Source organism: Haliaeetus albicilla, chromosome 32 (assembly GCF_947461875.1).
Source record: "Haliaeetus albicilla chromosome 32, bHalAlb1.1, whole genome shotgun sequence".
Lineage (NCBI taxonomy): Eukaryota > Metazoa > Chordata > Aves > Accipitriformes > Accipitridae > Haliaeetus > Haliaeetus albicilla.
Window position 1 is genome coordinate 1,256,310 of NC_091514.1, and position 19,275 is coordinate 1,275,584.

Below are 19,275 nucleotides of genomic sequence, written 5' to 3' on the forward strand. Positions count from 1 at the left end.
GCACGGGGACAGTGAAGACCAGCAAGAGCTTTCAGGGCTGGCCCCTTCCTTGTGGGAGAAGGAGCCGGACGTTTGCCTTTTCGGAAAGAGGCTCTGCCGATAACGAGTGCCGTGAGATATGCCGTCGGTGGTTAAGCACAGATGCCCATTGCTGTTGTGCCTGTGGGTAGGGTGCATGGGTACAGTGAAGACTAGCAAGAGCTTTCAGGGCTGGCCCCTTCCTTGTGGGAGAAGGAGCCGGACGTTTGCCTTTTCGGAAAGAGGCTCTGCCGAGAGCGAGCGCCGTGAGATATGCTGTCTGTGGTTAAGCACAGATGCCCAGTGCTGTTGTGCCTGTGTTTAGGGTGCACGGGGACAGTGAAGACCAGCAAGAGCTTTCAGGGCTGGCCCCTTCCTTGTGGGAGAAGGAGCCAGACGTTTGACTTTTCGGAAAGCAGCTGTGCCGATAACGAGTGCCGTGAGATATGCCGTCGGTGGTTAAGCACAGATGCCCAGTGCTGTTGTGCCTGTGGGTAGGGTGCACGGAGACAGTGAAGTCCAGCAAGAGCTTTCAGGGCTGGCCCCTTCCTTGTGGGAGAAGGAGCCGGACGTTTGCCTTTTCGGAAAGAGGCTCTGCCGAGAGCGAACGCAGTGAGATGCTGAGTCTGTGGGAAAGCACAGATGCCCAGTGCTGTTGTGCCTGTGGGTAGGGTGCACGGGGACAGTGAAGACCAGCAAGTGCTTTCAGGGCTGGCCCCTTCCTTGTGGGAGAAGGAGCCGGACGTTTGCCTTTTCGGAAAGAGGCTCTGCCGAGAGCGAACGCAGTGAGATGCGCCGTCGGTGGATAAGCACAGATGCCCAGTGCTGTTGTGCCTGTGGGTAGGGTGCACGGGGACAAAGAAGACCAGCAAGAGCTTTCAGTGCTGGCACCTTCCTTGTGGGAGAAGGAGCCGGACTTTTGCCTTTTCGGAAAGAGGCTCTGCCGAGAGCAAACGCAGTGAGCTGCTGCGTCTGTGGTTAAGCACAGATGCCCAGTGCTGTTGTGCCTGTGGGTAGGGTGCACGGGGACAGTGAAGACCAGCAAGAGCTTTCAGGGCTGGCCCCTTCCTTGTGGGAGAAGGAGCCGGACGTTTGCCTTTTCGGAAAGAGGCTCTGCCGAGAGCAAACGCAGTGAGATGCTGAGCCTCTGGGAAAGCACAGATGCCCATTGCTGTTGTGCCTGTGGGTAGGGTGCATGGGGACAGTGAAGACCAGCAAGAGCTTTCAGGGCTGGCCCCTTCCTTGTGGGAGAAGGAGCCGGACGTTTGCCTTTTCGGAAAGAGGCTCTGCCGAGAATGAGCGCAGTGAGATATGCCGTCTGTGGTTAAGCAGAGATGCCCAGTGCTGTTGTGCCTGTGGGTAGGGTGCACGGGGACAGTGAAGACCAGCAAGAGCTTTCAGGGCTGGCCCCTTCCTTGTGGGAGAAGGAGCCGGACGTTTGCCTTTTCGGAAAGAAGCGCTGCCGAGAGCGAACGCAGTGAGATGCTGAGTCTGTGGGAAAGCACAGATGCCCAGTGGTGTTGTGACTCTGGATAGGGGGCACGGGGACAGTGAAGACCAGCAAGAGCTTTCAGGGCTGGCCCCTTCCTTGTGGGAGAAGGAGCCGGACGTTTGCCTTTTCGGAAAGAGGCTCTGCCGAGAACGAGCGCCGTGAGATATGCCGTCTGTGGTTAAGCACAGATGCCCAGTGCTGTTGTGCCTGTGGGTAGGGTGCACGGGGACAGTGAAGACCAGCAAGAGTTTTCAGGGCTGGCCCCTTCCTTGTGGGAGAAGGAGCCGGATGTTTGCCTTTTCGGAAAGAGGCTCTGCCGAGAGCGAGCGCCGTGAGATATGCTGTCTGTGGTTAAGCACAGATGCCCAGTGCTGTTGTGCCTGTGGGTAGGGTGCACGGGGACAGTGAAGACCAGCAAGAGCTTTCAGGGCTGGCCCCTTCCTTGTGGGAGAAGGAGCCGGACGTTTGCCTTTTCGGAAAGAGGCTCTGCCGATAACGAGTGCCGTGAGATATGCCGTCGGTGGTTAAGCACAGATGCCCAGTGCTGTTGTGCCTGTGGGTAGGGTGCACGGAGACAGTGAAGTCCAGCAAGAGCTTTCAGGGCTGGCCCCTTCCTTGTGGGAGAAGGAGCCGGAAGTCTGCCTTTTCGGAAAGAGGCTCTGCGAAAGCGAACGCAGTGAGATGTTGAGTCTGTGGGAAAGCACAGATGCCCAGTGCTGTTGTGCCTGTGGGTAGGGTGCATGGGGACAGTGAAGACCAGCAAGAGCTTTCAGGGCTGGCCCCTTCCTTGTGGGAGAAGGAGCCGGACGTTTGCCTTTTCGGAAAGAGGCTCTGCCGAGAGCGAACGCAGTGAGATGCTGAGTCTGTGGTTAAGCACAGATGCCCAGTGCTGTTGTGCCTGTGGGTAGGGTGCACGGGGCCAGTGAAGACCAGCAAGAGCTTTCAGGGCTGGCCCCTTCCTTGTGGGAGAAGGAGCTGGACGTTTGCCTTTTCGGAAAGAGGCTCTGCCGAGAACGATCGCCGTGAGATATGCCGTCTGTGGTTAAGCAGAGATGCCCAGTGCTGTTGTGCCTGTGGGTAGGGTGCACGGGGACAGTGAAGACCAGCAAGAGTTTTCAGGGCTGGCCCCTTCCTTGTGGGAGAAGGAGCCGGATGTTTGCCTTTTCGGAAAGAGGCTCTGCCGAGAGCGAACGCCGTGAGATATGCCGTCTGTGGTTAAGCACAGATGCCCAGTGCTGTTGTGCCTGTGGGTAGGGTGCATGGGTACAGTGAAGACTAGCAAGAGCTTTCAGGGCTGGCCCCTTCCTTGTGGGAGAAGGAGCCGGACGTTTGCCTTTTCGGAAAGAAGCGCTGCCGAGAGCGAACGCAGTGAGATGCTGAGTCTGTGGGAAAGCACAGATGCCCAGTGGTGTTGTGACTCTGGATAGGGGGCACGGGGACAGTGAAGACCAGCAAGAGCTTTCAGGGCTGGCCCCTTCCTTGTGGGAGAAGGAGCCGGACGTTTGCCTTTTCGGAAAGAGGCTCTGCCGAGAACGATCGCCGTGAGATATGCCGTCTGTGGTTAAGCACAGATGCCCAGTGCTGTTGTGCCTGTGGGTAGGGTGCACGGGGACAGTGAAGACCAGCAAGAGCTTTCAGGGCTGGCCCCTTCCTTGTGGGAGAAGGAGCTGGACGTTTGCCTTTTCGGAAAGAGGCTCTGCCGAGAGCGAGCGCCGTGAGATATGCTGTCTGTGGTTAAGCACAGATGCCCAGTGCTGTTGTGCCTGTGGGTAGGGTGCACGGGGACAGTGAAGACCAGCAAGAGCTTTCAGGGCTGGCCCCTTCCTTGTGGGAGAAGGAGCCAGATGTTTGAATTTTCGGAAAGCAGCTGTGCCGATAACGAGCGCCGTGAGATATGCCGTCGGTGGTTAAGCACAGATGCCCAGTGCTGTTGTGCCTGTGGGTAGGGTGCACGGGGACAGTGAAGTCCAGCAAGAGCTTTCAGGGCTGGCCCCTTCCTTGTGGGAGAAGGAGCCGGACGTTTGCCTTTTCGGAAAGAGGCTCTGCCGAGAGCGAACGCAGTGAGATGCTGAGTCTGTGGGAAAGCACAGATGCCCATTGCTGTTGTGCCTGTGTTTAGGGTGCACGGGGACAGTGAAGACCAGCAAGAGCTTTCAGGGCTGGCCCCTTCCTTGTGGGAGAAGGAGCCGGACGTTTGCCTTTTCGGAAAGAGGCTCTGCCGAGAGCGAACGCCGTGAGATATAACATGTGTGGTTATGCACGTATGCCCATTGCTGTTGTGCCTGTGGGTAGGGTGCACGGGGACAGTGAAGAGCAGCAAGAGCTTTCAGGGCTGTCCCCTTCCTTGTGGGAGAAGGAGCCGGACGTTTGCCTTTTCGGAAAGAGGCTCTGCCGAGAGCGAACGCAGTGAGATGCTGAGTCTGTGGTTAAGCACAGATGCCCAGTGGTGTTGTGCCTGTGGGTAGGGTGCACGGGGACAGTGAAGACCAGCAAGAGCTTTCAGGGCTGGCCCCTTCCTTGTGGGAGAAGGAGCCGGATGTTTGCCTTTTCGGAAAGCAGCTCTGCCGATAACGAGTGCCGTGAGATATGCCGTCGGTGGTTAAGCACAGATGCCCAGTGCTGTTGTGCCTGTGGGTAGGGTGCACGGAGACAGTGAAGAGCAGCAAGAGCTTTCAGGGCTGGCCCCTTCCTTGTGGGAGAAGGAGCCGGACGTTTGCCTTTTCGGAAAGAGGCTCTGCCGAGAGCGAACGCAGTGAGATGCTGAGTCTGTGGGAAAGCACAGATGCCCAGTGCTGTTGTGACTCTGGATAGGGTGCACGGGGACAGTGAAGACCAGCAAGAGGTTTCAGGGCTGGCCCCTTCCTTGTGGGAGAAGGAGCCGGACGTTTGCCTTTTCGGATAGAGGCTCTGCTGAGAACGAGCCCCGTGAGATATGCCGTCTGTGGTTAAGCACAGATGCCCAGTGCTGTTGTGCCTGTGGATATGGTGCACGGGGACAGTGAAGACCAGCAAGAGCTTTCAGGGCTGGCCCCTTCCTTGTGGGAGAAGGAGCCGGACGTCTGCCTTTTCGGAAAGAGGCTCTGCCGAGAGCGAACGCAGTGAGATGCTGAGTCTGTGGGAAAGCACAGATGCCCAGTGCTGTTGTGCCTGTGGGTAGGGTGCACGGGGCCAGTGAAGACCAGCAAGAGCTTTCAGGGCTGGCCCCTTCCTTGTGGGAGAAGGAGCCGGACGTTTGCCTTTTTGGAAAGAGGCTCTGCCGAGAGCGAACGCAGTGAGATGCTGAGTCTGTGGTTAAGCACAGATGCCCAGTGCTGTTGTGCCTGTGGGTAGGGTGCACGGGGACAGTGAAGACCAGCAAGAGCTTTCAGGGCTGGCCCCTTCCTTGTGGGAGAAGGAGCCGGACGTTTGCCTTTTCGGAAAGAGGCTCTGCCGAGAACGAGCGACCTGAGATATGCCGTCTGTGGTTAAGCACAGATGCCCATTGCTGTTGTGCCTGTGGGTAGGGTGCACGGGGCCAGTGAAGACCAGCAAGAGTTTTCAGGGCTGGCCCCTTCCTTGTGGGAGAAGGAGCCGGACGTTTGCCTTTTCGGAAAGAGGCTCTGCCGAGAGCGAATGCAGTGAGATGCTGAGTCTGTGGGAAAGCACAGATGCCCAGTGCTGTTGTGCCTGTGGGTAGGGTGCACGGGGACAGTGAAGACCATCAAGAGCTTTCAGGGCTGGCCCCTTCCTTGTGGGAGAAGGAGCCGGACGTTTGCCTTTTCGGAAAGAAGCGCTGCCGAGAGCGAACGCAGTGAGATGCTGAGTCTGTGGTTAAGCACAGATGCCCAGTGCTGTTGTGCCTGTGGGTAGGGTGCACGGGGCCAGTGAAGACCAGCAAGAGCTTTCAGGGCTGGCCCCTTCCTTGTGGGAGAAGGAGCCGGATGTTTGCCTTTTCGGAAAGAGGCTCTGCCGAGAGCGAACGCCGTGAGATATGCCGTCTGTGGTTAAGCACAGATGCCCAGTGCTGTTGTGCCTGTGGGTAGGGTGCATGGGTACAGTGAAGACTAGCAAGAGCTTTCAGGGCTGGCCCCTTCCTTGTGGGAGAAGGAGCCGGACGTTTGCCTTTTCGGAAAGAGGCTCTGCCGAGAGCGAGCGCCGTGAGATATGCTGTCTGTGGTTAAGCACAGATGCCCAGTGCTGTTGTGCCTGTGTTTAGGGTGCACGGGGACAGTGAAGACCAGCAAGAGCTTTCAGGGCTGGCCCCTTCCTTGTGGGAGAAGGAGCCAGACGTTTGACTTTTCGGAAAGCAGCTGTGCCGATAACGAGTGCCGTGAGATATGCCGTCGGTGGTTAAGCACAGATGCCCAGTGCTGTTGTGCCTGTGGGTAGGGTGCACGGAGACAGTGAAGTCCAGCAAGAGCTTTCAGGGCTGGCCCCTTCCTTGTGGGAGAAGGAGCCGGACGTTTGCCTTTTCGGAAAGAGGCTCTGCCGAGAGCGAACGCAGTGAGATGCTGAGTCTGTGGGAAAGCACAGATGCCCAGTGCTGTTGTGCCTGTGGCTAGGGTGCACGGGGACAGTGAAGACCAGCAAGTGCTTTCAGGGCTGGCCCCTTCCTTGTGGGAGAAGGAGCCGGACGTTTGCCTTTTCGGAAAGAGGCTCTGCCGAGAGCGAACGCAGTGAGATGCGCCGTCGGTGGATAAGCACAGATCCCAGTGCTGTTGTGCCTGTGGGTAGGGTGCACGGGGACAAAGAAGACCAGCAAGAGCTTTCAGTGCTGGCACCTTCCTTGTGGGAGAAGGAGCCGGACTTTTGCCTTTTCGGAAAGAGGCTCTGCCGAGAGCAAACGCAGTGAGCTGCTGCGTCTGTGGTTAAGCACAGATGCCCAGTGCTGTTGTGCCTGTGGGTAGGGTGCACGGGGACAGTGAAGACCAGCAAGTGCTTTCAGGGCTGGCCCCTTCCTTGAGGGAGAAGGAGCCGGACGTTTGCCTTTTCGGAAAGAGGCTCTGCTGAGAGCGAACGCAGTGAGATGCTGAATCTCTGGGAAAGCACAGATGCCCATTGCTGTTGTGCCTGTGGATATGCTGCACGGGGACAGTGAAGACCAGCAAGAGCTTTCAGGGCTGGCCCCTTCCTTGTGGGAGAAGGAGCCGGACGTCTGCCTTTTCGGAAAGAGGCTCTGCCGAGAACGAGCGCCGTGAGATACGCCGTCGGTGGTTATGCACAGATGCCCAGTGCAGTTGTGCCTGTGGGTAGGGTGCACGGGGACAGTGAAGACCAGCAAGAGCTTTCAGGGCTGGCCCCTTCCTTGTGGGAGAAGGAGCCGGACGTTTGCCTTTTCGGAAAGAGGCTCTGCCGAGAGCGAACGCAGTGAGATGCTGAGCCTCTGGGAAAGCACAGATGCCCATTGCTGTTGTGCCTGTGGGTAGGGTGCATGGGGACAGTGAAGACCAGCAAGAGCTTTCAGGGCTGGCCCCTTCCTTGTGGGAGAAGGAGCCGGACGTTTGCCTTTTCGGAAAGAGGCTCTGCCGAGAATGAGCGCAGTGAGATATGCCGTCTGTGGTTAAGCAGAGATGCCCAGTGCTGTTGTGCCTGTGGGTAGGGTGCACGGGGACAGTGAAGACCAGCAAGAGCTTTCAGGGCTGGCCCCTTCCTTGTGGGAGAAGGAGCCGGACGTTTGCCTTTTCGGAAAGAAGCGCTGCCGAGAGCGAACGCAGTGAGATGCTGAGTCTGTGGGAAAGCACAGATGCCCAGTGGTGTTGTGACTCTGGATAGGGGGCACGGGGACAGTGAAGACCAGCAAGAGCTTTCAGGGCTGGCCCCTTCCTTGTGGGAGAAGGAGCCGGACGTTTGCCTTTTCGGAAAGAGGCTCTGCCGAGAACGAGCGCCGTGAGATATGCCGTCTGTGGTTAAGCACAGATGCCCAGTGCTGTTGTGCCTGTGGGTAGGGTGCACGGGGACAGTGAAGACCAGCAAGAGTTTTCAGGGCTGGCCCCTTCCTTGTGGGAGAAGGAGCCGGATGTTTGCCTTTTCGGAAAGAGGCTCTGCCGAGAGCGAGCGCCGTGAGATATGCTGTCTGTGGTTAAGCACAGATGCCCAGTGCTGTTGTGCCTGTGGGTAGGGTGCACGGGGACAGTGAAGACCAGCAAGAGCTTTCAGGGCTGGCCCCTTCCTTGTGGGAGAAGGAGCCGGACGTTTGCCTTTTCGGAAAGAGGCTCTGCCGATAACGAGTGCCGTGAGATATGCCGTCGGTGGTTAAGCACAGATGCCCAGTGCTGTTGTGCCTGTGGGTAGGGTGCACGGAGACAGTGAAGTCCAGCAAGAGCTTTCAGGGCTGGCCCCTTCCTTGTGGGAGAAGGAGCCGGAAGTCTGCCTTTTCGGAAAGAGGCTCTGCCGAGAGCGAACGCAGTGAGATGTTGAGTCTGTGGGAAAGCACAGATGCCCAGTGCTGTTGTGCCTGTGGGTAGGGTGCATGGGGACAGTGAAGACCAGCAAGAGCTTTCAGGGCTGGCCCCTTCCTTGTGGGAGAAGGAGCCGGACGTTTGCCTTTTCGGAAAGAGGCTCTGCCGAGAGCGAACGCAGTGAGATGCTGAGTCTGTGGTTAAGCACAGATGCCCAGTGCTGTTGTGCCTGTGGGTAGGGTGCACGGGGCCAGTGAAGACCAGCAAGAGCTTTCAGGGCTGGCCCCTTCCTTGTGGGAGAAGGAGCTGGACGTTTGCCTTTTCGGAAAGAGGCTCTGCCGAGAACGATCGCCGTGAGATATGCCGTCTGTGGTTAAGCAGAGATGCCCAGTGCTGTTGTGCCTGTGGGTAGGGTGCACGGGGACAGTGAAGACCAGCAAGAGTATTCAGGGCTGGCCCCTTCCTTGTGGGAGAAGGAGCCGGACGTTTGCCTTTTCGGAAAGAGGCTCTGCCGAGAGCGAATGCAGTGAGATGCTGAGTCTGTGGGAAAGCACAGATGCCCAGTGCTGTTGTGCCTGTGGGTAGGGTGCACGGGGACAGTGAAGACCATCAAGAGCTTTCAGGGCTGGCCCCTTCCTTGTGGCAGAAGGAGCCGGACGTTTGCCTTTTCGGAAAGAAGCGCTGCCGAGAGCGAACGCAGTGAGATGCTGAGTCTGTGGGAAAGCACAGATGCCCAGTGGTGTTGTGACTCTGGATAGGGGGCACGGGGACAGTGAAGACCAGCAAGAGCTTTCAGGGCTGGCCCCTTCCTTGTGGGAGAAGGAGCCGGACGTTTGCCTTTTCGGAAAGAGGCTCTGCCGAGAACGATCGCCGTGAGATATGCCGTCTGTGGTTAAGCACAGATGCCCAGTGCTGTTGTGCCTGTGGGTAGGGTGCACGGGGACAGTGAAGACCAGCAAGAGCTTTCAGGGCTGGCCCCTTCCTTGTGGGAGAAGGAGCTGGACGTTTGCCTTTTCGGAAAGAGGCTCTGCCGAGAGCGAGCGCCGTGAGATATGCTGTCTGTGGTTAAGCACAGATGCCCAGTGCTGTTGTGCCTGTGGGTAGGGTGCACGGGGACAGTGAAGACCAGCAAGAGCTTTCAGGGCTGGCCCCTTCCTTGTGGGAGAAGGAGCCAGATGTTTGAATTTTCGGAAAGCAGCTGTGCCGATAACGAGCGCCGTGAGATATGCCGTCGGTGGTTAAGCACAGATGCCCAGTGCTGTTGTGCCTGTGGGTAGGGTGCACGGGGACAGTGAAGACCAGCAAGAGCTTTCAGGGCTGGCCCCTTCCTTGTGGGAGAAGGAGCCGGACGTTTGCCTTTTCGGAAAGAGGCTCTGCCGAGAGCGAACGCAGTGAGATGCTGAGTCTGTGGGAAAGCACAGATGCCCATTGCTGTTGTGCCTGTGTGTAGGGTGCACGGGGACAGTGAAGACCAGCAAGAGCTTTCAGGGCTGGCCCCTTCCTTGTGGGAGAAGGAGCCGGACGTTTGCCTTTTCGGAAAGAGGCTCTGCCGAGAGCGAACGCAGTGAGATGCGCCGTCGGTGGATAAGCACAGATGCCCAGTGCTGTTGTGCCTGTGGGTAGGGTGCACGGGGACAAAGAAGACCAGCAAGAGCTTTCAGTGCTGGCCCCTTTCTTGTGGGAGAAGGAGCCGGACGTTTGCCTTTTCGGAAAGAGGCTCTGCCGAGAGCAAACGCAGTGAGCTGCTGAGTCTGTGGTTAAGCACAGATGCCCATTGCTGTTGTGCCTGTGGGTAGGGTGCACGGGGACAGTGAAGACCAGCAAGAGCTTTCAGGGCTGGCCCCTTCCTTGTGGGAGAAGGAGCCGGACGTTTGCCTTTTCGGAAAGCAGCTCTGCCGATAACGAGTGCCGTGAGATATGCCGTCTGTGGTTAAGCACAGATGCCCATTGCTGTTGTGCCTGTGGGTAGGGTGCACGGGGACAGTGAAGACCAGCAAGAGCTTTCAGGGCTGGCCCCTTCCTTGGGGGGAAGGAGCCGGACGTTTACCTTTTCGGAAAGAGGCTCTGCCGAGAGCGAACGCCGTGAGATGCTGAGTCTCTGGGAAAGCACAGATGCCCAGTGCTGTTGTGCCTGTGGGTAGGGTGCACGGGGACATTGAAGAGCAGCAAGAGCTTTCAGGGCTGGCCCCTTCCTTGTGGGAGAAGGAGCCGGAAGTCTGCCTTTTCGGAAAGAGTCTCTGCCGAGAGCGAACGCAGTGAGATGCTGAGTCTGTAGGAAAGCACAGATGCCCAGAGCTGTTGTGCCTGTGTTTAGGGTGCACGTGGACAGTGAAGACCAGCAAGAGCTTTCAGGGCTGGCCCCTTCCTTGTGGGAGAAGGAGCCGGACGTTTGCCTTTTCGGAAAGCGGCTCTGCCGAGAACGAGCGCCGTGAGATATAACATGTGTGGTTATGCACGTATGCCCAGTGCTGTTGTGCCTGTGGGTAGGGTGCACGGGGACAGTGAAGACCAGCAAGAGCTTTCAGGGCTGTCCCCTTCCTTGTGGGAGAAGGAGCCGGACGTTTGCCTTTTCGGAAAGAGGCTCTGGTGAGAGCGAACGCAGTGAGATGCTGAGTCTCTGGGAAAGCACAGATGCCCATTGCTGTTGTGCCTGTGGATATGGTGCACGGGGACAGTGAAGACCAGCAAGAGCTTTCAGGGCTGGCCCCTTCATTGTGGGAGAAGGAGCCGGACGTTTGCCTTTTCGGAAAGAGGCTCTGCCGAGAGCGAACGCAGTGAGATGCTGAGTCTCTGATTAAGCACAGATGCCCATTGCTGTTGTGCCTGTGGGTAGGGTGCACGGGGACAGTGAAGACCAGCAAGAGCTTTCAGGGCTGGCCCCTTCCTTGTGGGAGAAGGAGCCGGACGTTTGCCTTTTCGGAAAGAGGCTCTGCCGAGAACGAGCGCTGTGAGATATGCCGTCTGTGGGTAAGCACAGATGCCCAGTGCTGTTGTGCCTGTGGGTAGGGTGCACGGGGACAGTGAAGAGCAGCAAGAGCTTTCAGGGCTGGCCCCTTCCTTGTGGGAGAAGGAGCCGGACGTTTGCCTTTTTGGAAAGAGGCTCTGCCGAGAGCGAATGCAGTGAGATATAACGTGTGTGGTTATGCATATATGCCCATTGCTGTTGTGCCTGTGGACACGGGGCACGGGGACAGTGAAGACCAGCAAGAGCTTTCAGGGCTGGCCCCTTCCTTGTGGGAGAAGGAGCCGGACGTTTGCCTTTTCGGAAAGAGGCTGTGCCGAGAGCGAACGCAGTGAGATGCTGAGTCTGTGGTTAAGCACAGATGCCCAGTGCTGTTGTGCCTGTGGGTAGGGTGCACGGGGCCAGTGAAGACCATCAAGAGCTTTCAGGGCTGGCCCCTTCCTTGTGGGAGAAGGAGCCGGACGTTTGCCTTTTCGGAAAGAGGCTCTGCCGAGAGCGAACGCAGTGAGATGCTGAGTCTCTGATTAAGCACAGATGCCCAGTGCTGTTGTGCCTGTGGGTAGGGTGCACGGGGCCAGTGAAGACCAGCAAGAGCTTTCAGGGCTGGCCCCTTCCTTGTGGGAGAAGGAGCCGGACGTTTGCCTTTTCGGAAAGAGGCTCTGCCGAGAACGAGCGCCGTGAGATATGCCGTCTGTGGGAAAGCACAGATGCCCAGTGCTGTTGTGCCTGTGGGTAGGGTGCACGGGGACAAAGAAGACCAGCAAGAGCTTTCAGGGCTGGCCCCTTCCTTGTGGGAGAAGGAGCCGGATGTTTGCCTTTTCGGAAAGGGGCTCTGCCGAGAACGAGCGCCGTGAGATATGCCGTCTGTGGTTATGCACAGATGCCCATTGCTGTTGTGCCTGTGGGTAGGGTGCACGGGGACAGTGAAGACCAGCAAGAGCTTTCAGGGCTGGCCCCTTCCTTGTGGGAGAAGGAGCCGGATGTTTGCCTTTTCGGAAAGAGGCTCTGCCGAGAGCGAACGCAGTGAGATGCTGAGTCTGTGGTTAAGCACAGATGCCCAGTGCTGTTGTGCCTGTGGGTAGGGTGCATGGGGACAGCGAAGACCAGCAAGAGCTTTCAGGGCTGGCCCCTTCCTTGTGGGAGAAGGAGCCGGACGTTTGACTTTTCGGAAAGCAGCTCTGCCGAGAGCGAGTGCCGTGAGATATGCCGTTTGTGGGAAAGCACAGATGCCCAGTGCTGTTGTGCCTGTGGGTAGGGTGCACGGGGACAGTGAAGACCAGCAAGAGCTTTCAGGGCTGGCCCCTTCCTTGTGGGAGAAGGAGCCGGACGTTTGCCTTTTCGGAAAGAGGCTCTGCCGAGAACGAGCGCCGTGAGATATGCCGTCTGTGGGAAAGCACAGATGCCCAGTGCTGTTGTGCCTGTGGGTAGGGTGCACGGGGCCAGTGAAGACCAGCAAGAGCTTTCAGGGCTGGCCCCTTCCTTGTGGGAGAAGGAGCCGGACGTTTGCCTTTTCGGAAAGAGGCTCTGCCGAGAACGAGCGCCGTGAGATGCTGAGTCTGTGGGAAAGTACAGATGCCCAGAGCTGTTGTGCCTGTGGGTAGGGTGCACGGGCACAGTGAAGAGCAGCAAGAGCTTTCAGGGCTGGCCCCTTCCTTGTGGGAGAAGGAGCCGGACGTTTGCCTTTTCGGAAAGAGGCTCTGCTGAGAACGAGCGCCGTGAGATATGCCATCAGTGGTTAAGCACAGATGCCCATTGCTGTTGTGCCTGTGGATAGGGTGCACGGGGACAGTGAAGACCAGCAAGAGCTTTCAGGGCTGGCCCCTTCCTTGTGGGAGAAGGAGCCGGACGTTTGCCTTTTCGGAAAGAGGCTCTGCCGAGAACGAGCGCCGTGAGATATGCCGTCTGTGGTTAAGCACAGATGAACAGTGCTGTTGTGCCTGTGGGTAGGGTGCACGGGGACAGTGAAGACCAGCAAGAGCTTTCAGGGCTGGCCCCTTCCTTGTGGGAGAAGGAGCCGGACGTCTGCCTTTTCGGAAAGAGGGTCGGCCGAGAGCGAACGCTGTGAGATGCTTCGCCTCTGGGAAAGCACAGATGCCCATTGCTGTTGTGCCTGTGGGTAGGGTGCACGGGGACAGTGAAGACCAGCAAGAGCTTTCAGGGCTGGCCCCTTCCTTGTGGGACAAGGAGCCGGATGTTTGCCTTTTCGGAAAGAGGCACTGCCGAGAACGAGCGCCGTGAGATATGCCGTCTGTGGTTAAGCACAGATGAACAGTGCTGTTGTGCCTGTGGGTAGGGTGCACGGGGACAGTGAAGACCAGCAAGAGCTTTCAGGGCTGGCCCCTTCCTTGTGGGAGAAGGAGCGGGACGTTTGCCTTTTCGGAAAGAGGCTGTGCCGAGAGCGAACGCCGTGAGATGTTGAGTCTGTGGGAAAGCACAGATGCCCAGAGCTGTTGTGCCTGTGGGTAGGGTGCACGGGGACAGTGAAGACCAGCAAGAGCTTTCAGGGCTGGCCCCTTCCTTGTGGGAGAAGGAGCCGGACGTTTGCCTTTTCGGAAAGCGGCTCTGCCGAGAACGAGCGCCGTGAGATATAACATGTGTGGTTATGCACGTATGCCCATTGCTGTTGTGCCTGTGGGTAGGGTGCACGGGGACAGTGAAGACCAGCAAGAGCTTTCAGGGCTGGCCCCTTCCTTGTGGGAGAAGGAGCCGGACGTTTGCCTTTTCGGAAAGCAGCTCTGCCGATAACGAGTGCCGTGAGATATGCCGTCGGTGGTTAAGCACAGATGCCCAGTGCTGTTGTGCCTGTGGTTAGGGTGCACGGGGCCAGTGAAGACCAGCAAGAGCTTTCAGGGCTGGCCCCTTCCTTGTGGGAGAAGGAGCCGGACGTTTGACTTTTCGGAAAGAGGCTCTGCCGAGAACGAGCGCCGTGAGATATGCCGTCTGTGGGAAAGCACAGATGCCCAGTGCTGTTGTGCCTGTGGGTAGGGTGCACGGGGCCAGTGAAGACCAGCAAGAGCTTTCAGGGCTGGCCCCTTCCTTGTGGGAGAAGGAGCCGGATGTTTGCCTTTTCGGAAAGAGGCTCTGCCGAGAACGAGCGCCGTGAGATATGCCGTCTGTGGTTATGCACAGATGCCCATTGCTGTTGTGCCTGTGGGTAGGGTGCACGGGGACAGTGAAGACCAGCAAGAGCTTTCAGGGCTGGCCCCTTCCTTGTGGGAGAAGGAGCCGGACGTTAGCCTTTTCGGAAAGAGGCTGTGCCGAGAGCGAACGCCGTGAGATGCTGAGTCTGTGGTTAAGCACAGATGCCCAGAGCTGTTGTGCCTGTGGGTAGGGTGCACGGGCACAGTGAAGAGCAGCAAGAGCTTTCAGGGCTGGCCCCTTCCTTGTGGGAGAAGGAGCCGGACGTTTGCCTTTTCGGAAAGAGGCTCTGCCGAGAACGAGCGCCGTGAGATATGCCGTCTGTGGTTAAGCACAGATGCCCAGTGCTGTTGTGCCTGTGGGTAGGGTGCACGGGGCCAGTGAAGACCAGCAAGAGCTTTCAGGGCTGGCCCCTTCCTTGTGGGAGAAGGAGCCGGACGTTTGCCTTTTCGGAAAGAGGCTCTGCCGAGAACGAGCGCCGTGAGATATGCCATCTGTGGTTAAGCACAGATGAACAGTGCTGTTGTGCCTGTGGGTAGGGTGCACGGGGACAGTGAAGACCAGCAAGAGCTTTCAGGGCTGGCCCCTTCCTTGTGGGAGAAGGAGCCGGACGTCTGCCTTTTCGGAAAGAGGGTCGGCCGAGAGCGAACGCTGTGAGATGCTTCGCCTCTGGGAAAGCACAGATGCCCATTGCTGTTGTGCCTGTGGGTAGGGTGCACGGGGACAGTGAAGACCAGCAAGAGCTTTCAGGGCTGGCCCCTTCCTTGTGGGACAAGGAGCCGGATGTTTGCCTTTTCGGAAAGAGGCACTGCCGAGAACGAGCGCCGTGAGATATGCCGTCTGTGGTTAAGCACAGATGCCCATTGCTGTTGTGCCTGTGGGTAGGGTGCACGGGGCCAGTGAAGACCAGCAAGAGCTTTCAGGGCTGGCCCCTTCCTTGTGGGAGAAGGAGCCGGACGTTTGCCTTTTCGGAAAGAGGCTGTGCCGAGAGCGAACGCCGTGAGATGTTGAGTCTGTGGGAAAGCACAGATGCCCAGAGCTGTTGTGCCTGTGGGTAGGGTGCACGGGGACAGTGAAGAGCAGCAAGAGCTTTCAGGGCTGGCCCCTTCCTTGTGGGAGAAGGAGCCGGACGTTTGCCTTTTCGGAAAGAGGCTCTGCTGAGAGCGAACGCCGTGAGATGTTGAGTCTGTGGGAAAGCACAGATGCCCAGAGCTGTTGTGCCTTTGGGTAGGGTGCACGGGGACAGTGAAGAGCAGCAAGAGCTTTCAGGGCTGGCCCCTTCCTTGTGGGAGAAGGAGCCGGACGTTTGCCTTTCCGGAAAGAGGCTCTGCTGAGAGCGAACGCAGTGAGATGCTGAGTCTCTGGGAAAGCACAGATGCCCAGTGCAGTTGTGCCTGTGGGTAGGGTGCACGGGGCCAGTGAAGACCAGCAAGAGCTTTCAGGGCTGGCCCCTTCCTTGTGGGAGAAGGAGCCGGACGTTTGCCTTTTTGAAAAGAGGCTCTGCCGAGAACGAGTGCCGTGAGATACGCTGTCGGTGGTTAAGCACAGATGAACAGTGCTGTTGTGCCTGTGGGTAGGGTGCACGGGGACAGTGAAGACCAGCAAGAGCTTTCAGGGCTGGCCCCTTCCTTGTGGGAGAAGGAGCCGGACGTTAGCCTTTTCGGAAAGAGGCTCTGCCGAGAACGAGCGCCGTGAGATATGCCGTCTGTGGTTAAGCACAGATGCCCAGTGCTGTTGTGCCTGTGGGTAGGGTGCACGGGGACAGTGAAGACCAGCAAGAGCTTTCAGGGCTGGCCCCTTCCTTGTGGGAGAAGGAGCCGGACGTTTGCCTTTTCGGAAAGAGGCTCTGCCGAGAACGAGCGCCGTGAGATATGCCATCTGTGGTTAAGCACAGATGAACAGTGCTGTTGTGCCTGTGGGTAGGGTGCACGGGGACAGTGAAGACCAGCAAGAGCTTTCAGGGCTGGCCCCTTCCTTGTGGGAGAAGGAGCCGGACGTCTGCCTTTTCGGAAAGAGGGTCGGCCGAGAGCGAACGCTGTGAGATGCTTCGCCTCTGGGAAAGCACAGATGCCCATTGCTGTTGTGCCTGTGGGTAGGGTGCACGGGGACAGTGAAGACCAGCAAGAGCTTTCAGGGCTGGCCCCTTCCTTGTGGGACAAGGAGCCGGATGTTTGCCTTTTCGGAAAGAGGCAATGCCGAGAACGAGCGCCGTGAGATATGCCGTCTGTGGTTAAGCACAGATGCCCAGTGCTGTTGTGCCTGTGGGTAGGGTGCACGGGGCCAGTGAAGACCAGCAAGAGCTTTCAGGGCTGGCCCCTTCCTTGTGGGAGAAGGAGCCGGACGTTTGCCTTTTCAGAAAGAGGCTGTGCCGAGAGCGAACGCCGTGAGATGTTGAGTCTGTGGGAAAGCACAGATGCCCAGAGCTGTTGTGCCTGTGGGTAGGGTGCACGGGGACAGTGAAGAGCAGCAAGAGCTTTCAGGGCTGGCCCCTTCCTTGTGGGAGAAGGAGCCGGACGTTTGCCTTTTCGGAAAGAGGCTGTGCCGAGAGCGAACGCCGTGAGATGTTGAGTCTGTGGGAAAGCACAGATGCCCATTGCTGTTGTGCCTGTGGGTAGGGTGCACGGGGACAGTGAACAGCAGCAAGAGCTTTCAGGGCTGGCCCCTTCCTTGTGGGAGAAGGAGCCGGACGTTAGCCTTTTCGGAAAGAGGCTCTGCCGAGAACGAGCGCCGTGAGATATGCCATCTGAGGTTAAGCACAGATGCCCAGTGCTGTTGTGCCTGTGGGTAGGGTGCACGGGGACAGTGAAGACCAGCAAGAGCTTTCAGGGCTGGCCCCTTCCTTGTGGGAGAAGGAGCCGGACGTCTGCCTTTTCGGAAAGAGGCTCGGCCGAGAGCGAACGCTGTGAGATGCTGAGCCTCTGGGAAAGCACAGATGCCCATTGCTGTTGTGCCTGTGTTTAGGGTGCACGGGGACAGTGAAGACCAGCAAGAGCTTTCAGGGCTGCCCCTTCCTTGTGGGAGAAGGAGCCGGACGTTTGCCTTTTCGGAAAGAGGCTCTGCCGAGAGCGAACGCAGTGAGATGCTGAGTCTCTGGGAAAGCACAGATGCCCATTGCTGTTGTGCCTGTGGGTAGGGTGCACGGGGACAAAGAAGACCAGCAAGAGCTTTCAGGGCTGGCCCCTTTCTTGTGGGAGAAGGAGCCGGACATTTGCCTTTTTGGAAAGAGGCTCTGCTGAGAGCAAACGCAGTGAGATGCTGAGCCTTTGGTTAAGCACAGATGCCCAGTGCTGTTGTGCCTGTGGGTAGGGTGCACGGAGAAAGTGAAGAGCAGCAAGAGTTTTCAGGGCTGGCCCCTTCCTTGTGGGAGAAGGAGCCGGACGTTTGCCTTTTCGGAAAGAGGCTCTGCCGACAAAGAGCGCTGTAAGATATGCCGTAGTTGGTTAAGCACAGATGCCCAGTGCTGTTGTGCCTGTGGGTAGGGTGCACGGGGACAGTGAAGACCAGCAAGAGCTTTCAGGGCTGGCCCCTTCCTTGTGGGAGAAGGAGCCGGACGTTTGCCGTTTAGGAAAGAGGCTCTGCCGAGAGCGAACGCAGTGAGATGCTGAGTCTCTGGGAAAGCACAGATGCCCAGTGCTGTTGTGCCTGTGTTTAGGGTGCACGGGGACAGTGAAGACCAGCTAGAGCTTTCAGGGCTGGCCCCTTCCTTGTGGGAGAAGGAGCCGGACGTTTGCCTTTTCGGAAAGAGGCTCTGCCGAGAACGAGCGCCGTGAGATATGCCGTCTGTGGTTAAGCACAGATGCCCAGTGCTGTTGTGCCTGTGGATAGGGTGCACGGGGACAGTGAAGAGCAGCAAGAGCTTTCAGGGCTGGCCCCTTCCTTGTGGGAGAAGGAGCCGGACGTTTGCCTTTTCGGAAAGAGGCTCTGCCGAGAGCGAACGCAGTGAGGTGCTGAGTCTCTGGGAAAGCACAGATGCCCAGTGCTGTTGTGCCTGTGGGTAGGGGGCACGGGGACAGTGAAGACCAGCAAGAGCTTTCAGGGCTGGCCCCTTCCTTGTGGGAGAATGAGCCGCATGTTTGCCTTTTCAGAAAGAGGCTCTGCCGAGAGCGAACGCAGTGAGATGCTGAGTCTGGGGTTAAGCACAGATGCCCAGTGCTGTTGTGCCTGTGGGTAGGGTGCACGGGGACAGTGAAGACCAGCAAGAGCTTTCAGGGCTGGCCCCTTTCTTGTGGGAGAAGGAGCCGGACGTTTGTCTTTTCGGAAAGAGGCTTTGCTGAGAGCAAACGCAGTGAGCTGCTGAGTCTGTGGTTAAGCACAGATGCCCATTGCTGTTGTGCCTGTAGATAGGGTGCACGGGGACAGTGAAGACCAGCAAGAGCTTTCAGGGCTGGCCCCTTCCTTGTGGGAGAAGGAGCCGGACGTTTGCCTGTTCGGAAAGAGGCTCTGCCGAGAACGAGCGCCGTGAGATATGCCGTCTGAGGTTAAGCACAGATGCCCAGTGCTGTTGTGCCTGTGGGTAGGGTGCACGGGGACAGTGAAGACCAGCAAGAGCTTTCAGGGCTGGCCCCTTCCTTGTGGGAGAAGGAGCCGGACGTTTGCCTTTTCGGAAAGAGGCTCTGCTGAGAGCGAACGCAGTGAGATGCTGAGTCTCTGGGAAAGCACAGATGCCCATTGCTGTTGTGCCTGTGGATATGGTGCACGGGGACAGTGAAGACCAGCAAGAGCTTTCAGGGCTGGCCCCTTCCTTGTGGGAGAAGGAGCCGGACGTATGCCTTTCCGGAAAGAGGCTCTGCTGAGAGCGAACGCAGTGAGATGCTGAGTCTCTGGGAAAGCACAGATGCCCAGTGCAGTTGTGCCTGTGGGTAGGGTGCACGGGGCCAGTGAAGACCAGCAAGAGCTTTCAGGGCTGGCCCCTTCCTTGTGGGAGAAGGAGCCGGACGTTTGCCTTTTTGGAAAGAGGATCTGCCGAGAACGAGTGCCGTGAGATACGCCGTCGGTGGTTAAGCACATATGCCCAGTGCTGTTGTGCCTGTGGGTAGGGTGCACGGGGCCAGTGAAGACCAGCAAGAGCTTTCAGGGCTGGCCCCTTCCTTGTGGGAGAAGGAGCCGGACGTTAGCCTTTTCGGAAAGAGGCTCTGCTGAGAGCGAACGCAGTGAGATGCTGAGTCTCTGGGAAAGCACAGATGCCCAGTGCAGTTGTGCCTGTGGGTAGGGTGCACGGGGCCAGTGAAGACCAGCAAGAGCTTTCAGGGCTGGCCCCTTCCTTGTGGGAGAAGGAGCCGGACGTTTGC